This window comes from Thermobia domestica, chromosome 4 (genome assembly GCF_964235325.1).
Source record: "Thermobia domestica chromosome 4, izTheDome1.hap1.1, whole genome shotgun sequence".
Taxonomy (NCBI): Eukaryota; Metazoa; Arthropoda; class Insecta; order Zygentoma; family Lepismatidae; genus Thermobia; species Thermobia domestica.
Window position 1 is genome coordinate 88774233 of NC_137457.1, and position 12513 is coordinate 88786745.

The 12513-nt window shown below is 36.5% G+C and overlaps 1 long non-coding RNA gene across 1 annotated transcript; it reads right to left on the bottom strand.

Moving 5' to 3' along the window:
- Nucleotides 1–8688: 8688 nt before the first annotated feature.
- Nucleotides 8689–12210, bottom strand: LOC145683334 (uncharacterized). Its single transcript, XR_014131050.1, has 2 exons — nucleotides 12054–12210; nucleotides 8689–8840 (listed from the first exon to the last, which is right to left on the bottom strand). It is a non-coding gene; the product is annotated as an uncharacterized LOC145683334 (long non-coding RNA).
- Between the last annotated feature and the right edge of the window lie 303 nt (nucleotides 12211–12513).

Below are 12513 nucleotides of genomic sequence, written 5' to 3' on the forward strand. Positions count from 1 at the left end.
GTGAATGTATGCGAATAATTAAGTGTGATTGCGACTTTAGAGGTATATAACACATTAAAGCTCGCGGGGGGCTCCGCGGCCAGACTCCTGGTTATGGCTTAGCCATAAGGTGTCAACTTCTAGAAAACTGTTCCTTGAGGAATTCATTTCCCTTTACAGCAGACACCTGTTACCAACACATACTTCAATTCAACCGGTATTATTTGTTCCACTTAACTTTGAACACCAAACACACAATATATTAGAAAGAACTCTATTACTACTTGTACTCTTACAATCATGTACATGGCTTATTATGTGCCAAATTTCACAATAGTAAATCCCCACGTTAAGCGGGTTTGCATATCAAGGCTCCTAACTATGAAAACATTTACGATCACTGCAGCCCCAATCATTTCACAGATTCAACCTGTTGCATATAAGTTATTAGGACGTAACATTGAATGTTGTTTATACGGAAAAGACCTATATACATTGCAAGACCTGTATCGCCCAAATATTCACCACAAAATTTTAGTGGTATCGACATAAACAAAAAAGTGTGGAGCAGGAAACCACTTTACACAAATGTTTTAAGAAGCTCAGTGAAGACGTACAAACTGATCGAGCCATTTGGGCCAGTAGTCTTTCAATCATAAGTTTGTACGTTCAAACCCTGTAGGAAGTATTCGTTTTGTTTCTTTTTCCTTAAAAGTGTGTTCCTATTTTCATGAGAGGACTGAACACATTTCTTTGAATAAATCTTTGGCAACTACTTTTCTCTCAAATTCGATTAGTAGGGAACATTATATGAATTGCAAATATAAATTCCAAAACTGAAAACAAAATATTAAGTAGGTTCAATATTTCATTATTATCCTTTGATTTCTAATCAAAAACTAATTTTAAGCATTCATGATTTCATAGATTCTCCCTGGGTAATGGTCAATATATGAATGAGAGGAAATTGATAGGACATTGATAGAATCCACTTTGAGCATGATCGAAGATATGGCCACGAATTTATGTCGACAGGGTCTCAAATTCTCCCACTGGTCAGGCGCTGAAATCTCGTTCTACGTTTTGAAATGACAAAATCAGAATTTTAAAGATTATTATCATACGATAAGCATAAAGGTTTATAGAACTAATGAAGTAAATAGTATTGTGTAAGTTATCGGTTTCTAATCTGATTAAAACTAGAATATTCGTTTGCATCGCACTTTAAAGCAAATCCTCTCTCTATATAATTCTTACTGGAAACCATGTTAAACTCCAAATACTTAATCAATATTTTAATAATATATTTTTATTGTAATATTTTTACTATTCAATGCCGTATATACTTCATTTCCGAAAGCAAAACCTCGCAAATGTATAGTGGGCTACTGAATATTATCAAATAATTTATCATTTAGTTTACGTAAATATTGCATTGCCTTATTCGAAACTTCGTACTTTAACTAATAATAATAATAATAATAATAATAATAATAATAATAATAATAATAATAATAATAATAATAATAATAATAATAATAATAATAAAATCATCGCCATATCTTATAAGAATTTCAGGCTTACTCAATAAATGAATTCAACGTGGTCCCTATTCAAAGTTCTATTTATTCGAAACCGATAGAAATACAAAGAGAAACTTCGAGAACAGGTAAAAGAAAAATGCTACTTTGGTGGAACTGGAACTAATTTAATAATTCCTTTCAAGTTACAAATGCCTTACACACTTTGTTTCTTGTCTTTAAGTTAAGCGATTCACTGAACGTATCTGAGTAAGTTGTCTTTATTTTCTATTCGGTTATATAGGTTTTACAATCATTTCTTTTAAGCTTGAACGACAGAAACACGAATACAAAATCATTTAGGTCAATTAAAATTTCCACACCGGGAATCGAACCGGTCACCCAGTACACCGAAAACACACGTGCTAGCAACTAGGCCAGCGGTAAGAATGAATGAAATCTGTTTTGAAGTGTCTGAAATTTATGCCTGATACAATATGTGTATTGATGTTTTTATGTTTACCATATTCGTTACTTTGTGGAACGATATATATTATTCATATAGGTACTATTACGTATTCGTCCATAAATACTATATAAATTATCAAAATTATTCACGATCTTACATGGAAATTCGCTAGTGCATGCACAGTAGACGGGCAGTGTAATTGGAAAGTAAGTTCAACAGAGATTATATATTTCGCCGACATTATTTAATAGCTATATAGAAGAGATAGCGAAAACGAGTCTACCTAATGTACATGGAATTTCTGTAGGAGATGAAATGATGAGGTGATATCAAAACAGAAAAGTCGTGTGTGAAGATGGAAAGGTTAATAGAAGATCCTGGAGCATGGCAGTTTCTAAGCCGTGGTAAGTGAGCCGCTGGTAATGGCGGATTTCTTCTGATATAATGATGCCGATGATGTACAGTAGAAACAGAAAAATCCACATCCATCTTCACATATTATTTTTCTGTTTTGATATCGCCAATAGCCTAATTCTCTTTCTATATAGTCTAATTAATCCCCTCCCTCTTTTTCCTTCCACCATACCCTCTAACACATCCCTCATGATACAGTTCCTTCTTAACCAATATCCCAAAAAGTTTTTCTTCCACTTTATAATAATATTTTTCTCTTTCCATTTCTAATACCCTCTCATTCGTTATCCTCTCGACACAGCTATTTCTCTCCATTCTTCTCCAAGCACATATTTCGAAAGCCTTCTGAAACGTGACTGGAATTCTGACTTTTCCAGTAACGGAATGAATGTCGGGAAGGTACATTAAGAGTAAACCAATGAGATCTAATAAGATTAATATTCGTTCCAACTAAAATGCATTTTCTAACTTTACACTGGTCATATGGCATAAGGCCTAGTTTTATACTGATATGAATCTATCGTTAAGTTTTGAAATGAAACTCAAACTCTTTTTAGAAATTAGCATGGCAAATTAATATGAAAGGTAGAGCAAAGGTGATGAATTTCTAGGGGCGAGCTTATACAGCCTGGTGTTCGAATACTGCTTGGCAAAAAAGGTACTTTACCTTAATCTGATGTAAACAATCCATGATTGCGTATCTAGCTAACGCGAGAGAATTACGGAGAAGCTCCTTTGTCAACAATCCAATCATTTCCCCTGAGACTCCTCTGTCCGATGGTTTTGTTTCAGTTCCGTTTTTTCGGGTCCCTCCTTCCTGTCATGTGGTCTTCCAAATATGGTCAAGGCGTCTCTCTAGACGCCACCCACGTCAACCTCATCATTTCGACGTCACTCCGAAGTTCGTTGTCCAGGCCGACCTCATCAGAGGCGATGTCCTCCAAGCCCAGACTCATCAGGATCGAACCCGGCAAAAACTTGAAGACAAAGCGGAAGGCAGGAATCTCTGACTCTAGGTGTAAATACAGAAAACACAAACCTCAGGAGAACGTTTTCCTCAATGCTGACTGCGGAAGCTAGACACGGAAAACAAGATTCAGCGTCTCGTTTGTTTGTCAATCGGCTGCATAAGCGGAAGAGGAAGAGGTAAGGGACTTCTAGGACATTTGCCTTTCATGCTGGGTTTAATAACACAGAAAAGAAAAGTAATACAAAATGCTCTTCGAGCCTTTAGACTACATAAATCAAAAATAAAAAAAATAATAATGTTTTCTTCTTTAGTGAATCCTCCGGGGATCGAACCAAGAGACCGCATCCTCAACACTTCAATTGTTTCTCATCATTTTTGCCTAATGTTCATTTTTCTGCTTTATAAATAGAGAAAAATACAGTACACGAAGCTTATAATGATTTTTTCAACTTTACTCAAGATCACACAAAATAGTATTTTCATCATCATAAATGCTTCTTTCGCCATTGCTATCCTTGCTTTTATTTTACGTTCGCATATGATACCATCACTAATAATACCACTCAGATATTGAAAACTAGTCATTTGTTATTTTCTCCCGCTCCTACTTCTATATTTGACACCGATCGCTACGTTTCAATCACCATGGATTTTGTCTTTCAAACATTGATTTTCATCCCATATTCTTAAGAAGCCTTTCTCAAGTTTTCTGCATGTTATTAATTTTCTTTTTAGATTCTGCAGCTACTATATCAACCCCAAACCGTATACACCTCATCATATCAACTCCTACCGAAATTTCTATCTTCATGAGGTAGACTCGTTTTCGCTATCTCTTCTATATAGCTATTAAATAATGTCGGCGAAGTACATAATATCTGTTGAACTCACCTTCCAATTACACTGTCCGTCTACTGTGCATGCACTAGCGAATTTCTATGAAATATCATGAATAATTCTGATAATTTATATAGTATTTATGGACGAACGTAATATAACCCATATAAATAACAAATATCGTTCCTCAAAGTAAAGAATATATAAAAACATCAATAGATATATTGCATCAGGGCGAAATAGGCATAGATTTCAGACACTTCAAAACAGATTTCATTCATTCTTAGCGCTGGTCTAGTGGCTAGCACATGTGCTTTTGGTGTACGGGGTCACCGGTTCGATTAGCGGTGGGGGAATTTTATTTGACCTAAATGATTTTGTATTCGTGTTCCTGTCGTTCAAGCTTAAACGAAATGATTGTAAAACCTGTATAACCGAATAGAAAATAAAGACAACTTACTCAGATACGTTCAGTGAATCACGTAACTTAAAGACAAGGAACAAAGTGTCTAAGGCATTTGTAAATTGAAAGGAACTCTTAAAGGAACTCTTAAAGAAGGAACTCTTAAAGAATCACACACCATTCTCGCGAGACAAAATGTATTTTTGTCTTGTCTGGATACCATATCGTGCAAATGATGCTCAATGCATTTTCCAAAACTTTTTGGGAGGTAAACTGCCTCCTTGAAGCTTCTAGAGCGCTCCCGCAGACCAAATAATACGTGTATAATAGAATAATAAATACAATATTATCAGCAGTGCCCCTGGGAATACTAACTGTGATCCCCGGAACACTGTTTCTGAAAGATACACTGGTGAGGCCCCATGTCCAGAGCTACATATGTTAGTTTTCAAATAGATGAGTATCGTCTCAAAGCCTCACACGAACATACTGCCTAGTTTCGAGGCCATCTCAACAATTACCGTATAAATATATCCTTTCTGTCTATCTCTGTAATAATGAAAATATTTTGTTCACGCAACAACAACAGAAAGTATTTTTCTGAAACAAAGCAACGGTGATAAGAAAAAAATATGCAAGATAAAACAAGGTTTACCTGGGAATTGAACCCAGACCTGCTACTTAGAAAGCAGACGCTTTACCTTGAGTTTTTATTGTACCTACATAAGATACAGAAAATTAACAACAACCGGATAACTGCCTTTATGAATTAAGTCAAGAGAGCAGTTCTATCAATAGCTTCACTTAATGAACATCAACATATAAGAAGAAGAAGAGAAAAGTATCAACATATCACAAAAAATATAAAAGAAATAAAAACGAAATTATTTTCTAAAAGAGAAAAGGTAGCAAGAAAAAATATAGCATACTCGTCTATATTACATGTACGGGAAGGAAAGAGTATAGGAACACCACCTCTAAAAACCGACTGAAGGGATGGCGGTCCACCTCAGGATGGAAGAGCTGTCGGCGAGTGCGTTGCAAAAAAATCAAAATAAATGCATGAATCTAGCAAAGGCGTGTAGCGCTAAACTTACATTATCTCGAAGTAGCAAGTAATCAACAGTGAATTGACGCGGTGGACGGCGGCTAATACGACCTAACATCGCCGCCAGACTTCTCCAGATTTAAGACGCACCTACGCACTACGTATAACGATGGTCCAATATATCTTCTTCATTGTATCTTTCGCAAATCGCATCGGGTGCGCGTTGGACTTCGAATAAACGCGCACGAGTAGGGATAAGCTGATGAACAACTTTAAACCAGGCCTCTTGCATATAAGAAGGTAACACAGCATCAAAAATATTGGCCCAGACTTGAGGCCAATTCACCTGCGGGAAATGGTCGAGTATTCTAAGGCGTGTCTGAGGATATGTTAACTCTAAAAGAATACCATATAGTGCACTGGCATTGTGACGGGTGGGGTCGATGATCATCCCAGCGTAGATCCAATTACGAATTAAGGTCAATACATAGGACGGACACTGGGACGCAAATTGTATAAATGAAGGTTCAGAGGAGATTCATAGCTCGGTCAGAAGCAACAAATCTATCGTTGTGTTACCGAGTCTCCAAGGAGAAGAGCATTATAGAAGTCGTACAAAAACAAGATTTGGCATTTAAGGCGAAGGTGAACAAAACTTAATCCCCCACGTACACGCGGAAGGTAAAGTGCAGTACTGGGAATGCGAAAAAATAAACCGCGCCAAATATGCCAAGGAAACATGGATTCAAACTTAAGTGTGAACAGTTCCGGTAGGGGGTAAACTCCCGCCCGGTACCACAATTTGGTGGCCACATAAACGTTAATAAATGTAATAGATGTAGTCTTCGAAAACGCTTGGAATACAACAGTTGACGCACTTGTGATAACAGTGGGGACCAAATCTCATCTTAATGCTGAGTGGGATATGACGTAAAGGGAATTCCGAGGATTGTTAAAGACGTGACATGAGGTAAAGGTGGTGCACCGGGGGCACTTGTAGGTAAATGAAAACCATGAAACTGTAGAACGTGAGTCTTACGTGTATTATAGTGGAGACCGGAACAACGCGAAAATCGCTGCAAAACTGGAAAACATTCTATCATAGACGCGGTATCCACTCCGGTTATATTCAGATCATCAGCATAAGTAAAGTTATTTTGGCTGCCAGACATAGAGGGCCAGGATGCGATAATGTGGCCAACCGTCGAAGTAAAGGGTCTAGCACTAATGCAAAGAGCGTGAAACTCAAATTACATCACTGACGCAAACCTCGTTTTAACTGAATAACGGGTGATAAATGACCATTAATCTGAATGCGAAAGCTCGCTGTAGCATACAGATTGGAAATGACCCGACGGAGGGCTAACGCGAAACCCCATGCTTCAAGAGTTAACGCTAAGAAGCCATGATCGACACTATCGTATGCTTTTTCTAGGTCCACCGCAAGTGCTCCCGCCAGCACAAGACGGGAATGAAAATACGCAAAATGATCTCTGAGAGAACGTAAAGTATACTGAAGGGTGGGGGTCTCGTGGAGTGCCGCCTGAAAAGGACTGACATAGCGGCGAATAATTGGTCGTAGTCGCGAGGTGAGTACCTTCTTAAAGAGTTTGAGGTCAACCGGGAATAAAGAGATAGGTCGGTAATCTGAACCCAGATAGCAAAAATGACTTGCAACAAACTTGCAGCAGATTTGCAATTCAAGTCTGACAAACTTGCAGCAGACTTGTGATGCAAGTCTGCAAGTTTGATGCAAGTTTAATGCAAACTTCCTAGTTGACGCTCTTCGAACTTGCAGCACGCCTGCAGTGCAAATGTGTGGTAAGTTTGCAAAGCAAGTTTCTACTTGCACTGCAAGTGCGCAGCAAGTTGCCAGCAAGCTAGTCCAGGTTTGACGCAAGTCTCAGCAAGTATGCCACTTGCACTGCAAGTGCACAACAAGTTGGCAGCAAGTTTGTGTAGGTTATAAGCAAGTCTCTGCAAGGATACGACTTGCACTGCAAGTCCCTAACAAGTCTACAGCAAGTTTGTAGTAAGTCTTCTGCAAGTATATACTTTCATTGCAAGGCTACAGCAGGTTTTCATCAAGTGAGTGTAGTAAGTCTTCTGCAGGTATATACTTACATTGCAAGTCTACTGCAAGTGTGCGGAACTTAGCATAGCAAGCCTGCAGCAAGCACTTTACTTTCTCTGCAAGTCTTCTGCTAGTGATAGCACATTGAAGGATGCATTAGCGAGTACAGCTTGCGCTTTCATTGCAGAAGAAAAGTGCATTATTTTGCTATAATACAAATATACCACTTGGCGAGACCAAGTGATGTACTTGTAAAAGAAATAATAAAACATGCATTTTTCTTTTACAATGGAAAGTCTAGGCCGCGAAAATTAATGCTCATCTCGCCACTGCCTGCTGACTTACACATGACTTATGGAAGTGAAACGCTTGCAGAAGGTACTGCATGCAAACTTACACTCATACAAGAATCCAATTGATATGAAAGAAAATGACAATATGGCCTAAAATTCTGCAACAGCAAAATGTGAGAAAATAATCTAAAAATTCTTTTGCTGTAACCGTGAAAAATCAAGTTATTATTTGTATCTGCATTGTGGTTCGCTAAAACAGTTTTAACATGTGTGTAAGCTTCCTGATTATAGCAGTTATAATCCAACCACATGGAATTCCTCGACAAAACTATAACTAAACGCTAGTGCATAAACCTTGATCTTCTGAGAATGGATGCATCAATAAGACTCTAGAATGCCCCCCCCCCCTTTTTTATACCTTTGATGTTGAAAAATCTCACCCTAGACTTACGTTACAGCAAGAAATACTTTTTTAACTTAACAGCACACGTCGGAGGGTGAAAACTGGAATGCTTCCCGGTGATTTTAGCTCTTTTCATGTCTATTTAAAAATATTTCGACTTTTATAGGCTCGTGTTCATATTCTAAAGGAAATTAAATAAAAACATAAAAGAAATTAATACTTCAATATTATAACGAAAGTATTCTAAATAATATAAATGAACAACACTTAATTTAGTTTCATTAATTATATTTTGCCCTTGTTAGTTAACTTTTTTTTCGTCCATGGGCTAAATATGTAATACAAAATTTGCTTTTCAAAGTACTACGTTAATTCTTCCACTTGTTCCCCACCAACTGCAGCTGCTTCCTCTTTTTGCTGCTTCTCCTTACTGAAATATAAAAGGAAATGCAAACCGTCAATTTCTTATATTATAAATTCATTACATATTTCATTAAATTAATTTTAAAGTAGTTTTCGCTTTATTAATTCCACAATGTCTGTAATCAGGTGTCTACTGGAGTTTACTTTTATATTTCGAGTGTTCTACTAGAAATACTGCCTACTACGATATATTGTCCACCCACGCAGCTTGTGCAATATCTTCATCACTATCTCAGCGTTTTACCTTAAATCTTATATAAGTAGTATCTATCAACGCTATCCCGAATCTAATATATTATATACAAACTAAACCTTTTTTCTTTCTCTGGCTAGATATTTTTTCTCTAAATTCTGGTGATTTGTTTGAGAAGTGAGTGATTAAAGACTGTGATTATTATTTCTAATAACTGAGACTTAGAACGTGTAATTGCTTAAAGGAATGAGACATTCAGTACACAGTTTAGGTTTCTTGAGGGTTAATAAACACTGGCATCTTTTGTATCTTCTACGTCTGCTGTTCCATTGCATCGGCGGTAAAGACGTTGAAACCGCTCCTTGAGGTACTCGGTTCAATAGAGTTGTTTACTGTACTGCTACAGGTTATAAATGGATATGGAGAGAGTGTAGTTTGGTGTAGAGACTGAGATCTTAAGAATCCGAATCCGACTGAGGGAAATAAGCGCGAATGAACAGAATGAGTCAGAGTGAGCAAAATGAACCAGAATGAGCCCCTGTGTGTCCTTTTCAGGGATTTTAATAATTTCTTTGTGGTGGACAACACTGTCGCGTGTTATCTTCGTCACCTATTGTTTCTTCTCCGAGTCTTGTATTCTTGAAATGTTCAGTTTAAGAAACCTAAACGTGACTTCATGAATGTCCAGTCAGCTTACTATATTCTTTGTCTTCAAACAATCACCTATTCTCAAGTATGTTTCCGTTTCATTCTTACAAATTGATAAAAGAGGTCCTGCTTGTTACTTTTGTTTCTAAATTCAATTCTAAATAAGACACCTGTATGACCATCTTGTACTTCAGTACTACACTCCGACTTCATCATCCTTCTGAATCTAGCTGGTACACTCGAGGACAAAACTTGGGTCCTCGACAATATTTTAAACAGATTTACTGCGTATCTAATCAGCCCTCGAGCCATTCAACGAATCAGCTTAAAGAAGCGAAACGCATAACTTTTACTACAAAGCAGAAGTACGTATTACCCTTATATGATATTTGACAATTATTAAAGATTTCTTTAAGTGTGTAATAAAGGGCTGCGTTATAGGTGGCATTTGCGTTATAATACAGGGATCTATCAGTCGCTGACGCGATTAAGAAATCTATTAAATATCCAGTCTAGTTTCCTTTTACGAAACCCAAAATCTAGTTTTCATTTACAAACCCATCAATTATAAAATTGCATACTACTTATAGCCTAGTCAACCTAGTTTTAGCTTGGTGCAGCCAATCGCCTATGTTTTCTTTCACTTTCTCATCAGTAGTATTAATGTACACTTTCTTACACGCATCTCAAAACAGAGATAATTAATTTTAAAAAATTGTATTTGTGTATACACAGCAATGCAAGACACTGGTAAGGACGAAGTTTTATGAACAAGACTACATCAATATATTCACATTTTTTCGTAAGGACAGAAAGATCTGGAATTATTTATTCATATTGTACAAAGCAGCTTGGACATGGAGTTAATTCCATCCCTTTGTTTTTCTCATTTTAAATGAAAAATACAAGGTAAACACCACGGACATTGCTGCAGTTTACAAACTGTAAACTATAGCGCGAAAATATATATATATATATATATATATATATATATATAAAATTTATTCATACAATATGTAGTTCTATTGGCTGTGAGAATAAAAATCTAAATTCTTACAAACAACTATGCAAAACAAGTTTAAAAATAAAATAAAAATTAAAAAAAAAACTTTCGAAGGGAAAAGCATGGAGAGCACTATCATTAGTATATAAAGATTTATTATTTGATTTATATGAGAGCGCTTCCCACGATTCTATCTTTCAAAGAAAGATCAAATTTGAAATTCTAAAAGCGAGAAAAACTCGCAAGTTTTTTCTTGAATTCCGATAATCGGACCTTTTTTTTATATATAGATTTTTCTCTCAAATTCGTATTTTCGAGTTAGAAGCGGATGTGTTTACGTCTTCGTTAGTGACAATATTGACGCGCCTCTAAAGGCAAACAAAGCCTCGAATCAAGGTAAGTTACCGGATCATTGTTGTACATGGGAGAAAGCACTTCCCAACCCTAACGTCACCGCAGGCGACAAGCGAATATTTCAGCAGTAAATTGGCCCCGAAAACTTATTTAAACGGCAACAGACAACTTCTAAGAGCCAAAGGTCGTTCTACGTATAAAGTAACAAAAAAGAATAGGAAAAATTTAAACTTCCAACGACACATTTTGTTGAAAGAAACTCGGAATCGTCTTACAGGTTTGTCACTTGTTAAAAATTACGACTAAAATATCAGGCCCGATATTGATAGCTACACAAATTTGCAGATATTTCCACATTTCTGGTAAACAGACAATATAAAGGTAAAACTGAAAAATGTCTTCCTTCTGGTGAGTAAAGCGCAATCCTATATAAATATTTTAAAACTACATTTAATATTTTTATGGAACCTCTTTTAATACGAGGGTTAAGTCATAAGTCATGACAACTATTTCAATATTTATTTAAAATAAAATCACGCTAAACAGCTGCCTAATTCAATAATTCGAATGTAGCGTCAAGAATCACCGATGTTCCAAAGTTAATTTACTCCCAGCAATTATTTCAGTTTCTTTCAGCAACACCTACCTGACATCTTAATGAAGAATTGCCATGTTGGTGTCTTGGTGCAATATACGATGTGGGTGATAGCATAACAAAGTTGCAAAATCTTTCAAAAATTTTAAAATGCATATTATTTATAGCTTACTGCCCTCACCTTTTAAAATCTTAGACATATTCACAGACTAAACTTGAAAGAATGTATTTATACCTCTTGGGTATCTAAGGCTCAGGCCGGGATAAGGGAAGGGAAGGATGTGGACAGGCAGAGTACCAGAATCTACCATCCCATCATTCGTCTGCTGGAACTAAAGACATAAAGGGAAACCTCATCAGGTAGTCCGATCGGAGCAGTGAGATTTATAGGTATGAGTATAAAGAAAATTTTATATAAAGTACTTACGTAATACAATATTCCCAATTTGTGTCCCAATGAACGCTTTTTTATCCAATTTCTTCGTCGATCTCCCACTTAACGTGAACATCTGGGCCAATTCATCATGTAAGAGGCGTCGGCGCATATTATAGATGAGCGTCTTCTCATCACGACCACCAGTGCTGATTAACATTTGAACCTGAAAAAAATGCAGATATTTAATGCTTCTATTTTTCACAATAAGGAACTACTATCCACTTTTTCCTCTAAAACGTGTTTTTCCCACTCACATTAAACAAAAGTGGATATTACAAATTTAAACCTAGAGAGTATAAGCTTGCAGAGAAGGCTGTTCCTATCTACATAAAGGATTTAATGCGTGGCGTATTGTGATTTTCTATTTTGTTCATTCCTGCAACAATTTCACTGTTGAATTATTTGCTAATCACGAATCAGTCAACTGATTTTAACAATGGAGAATATGCAA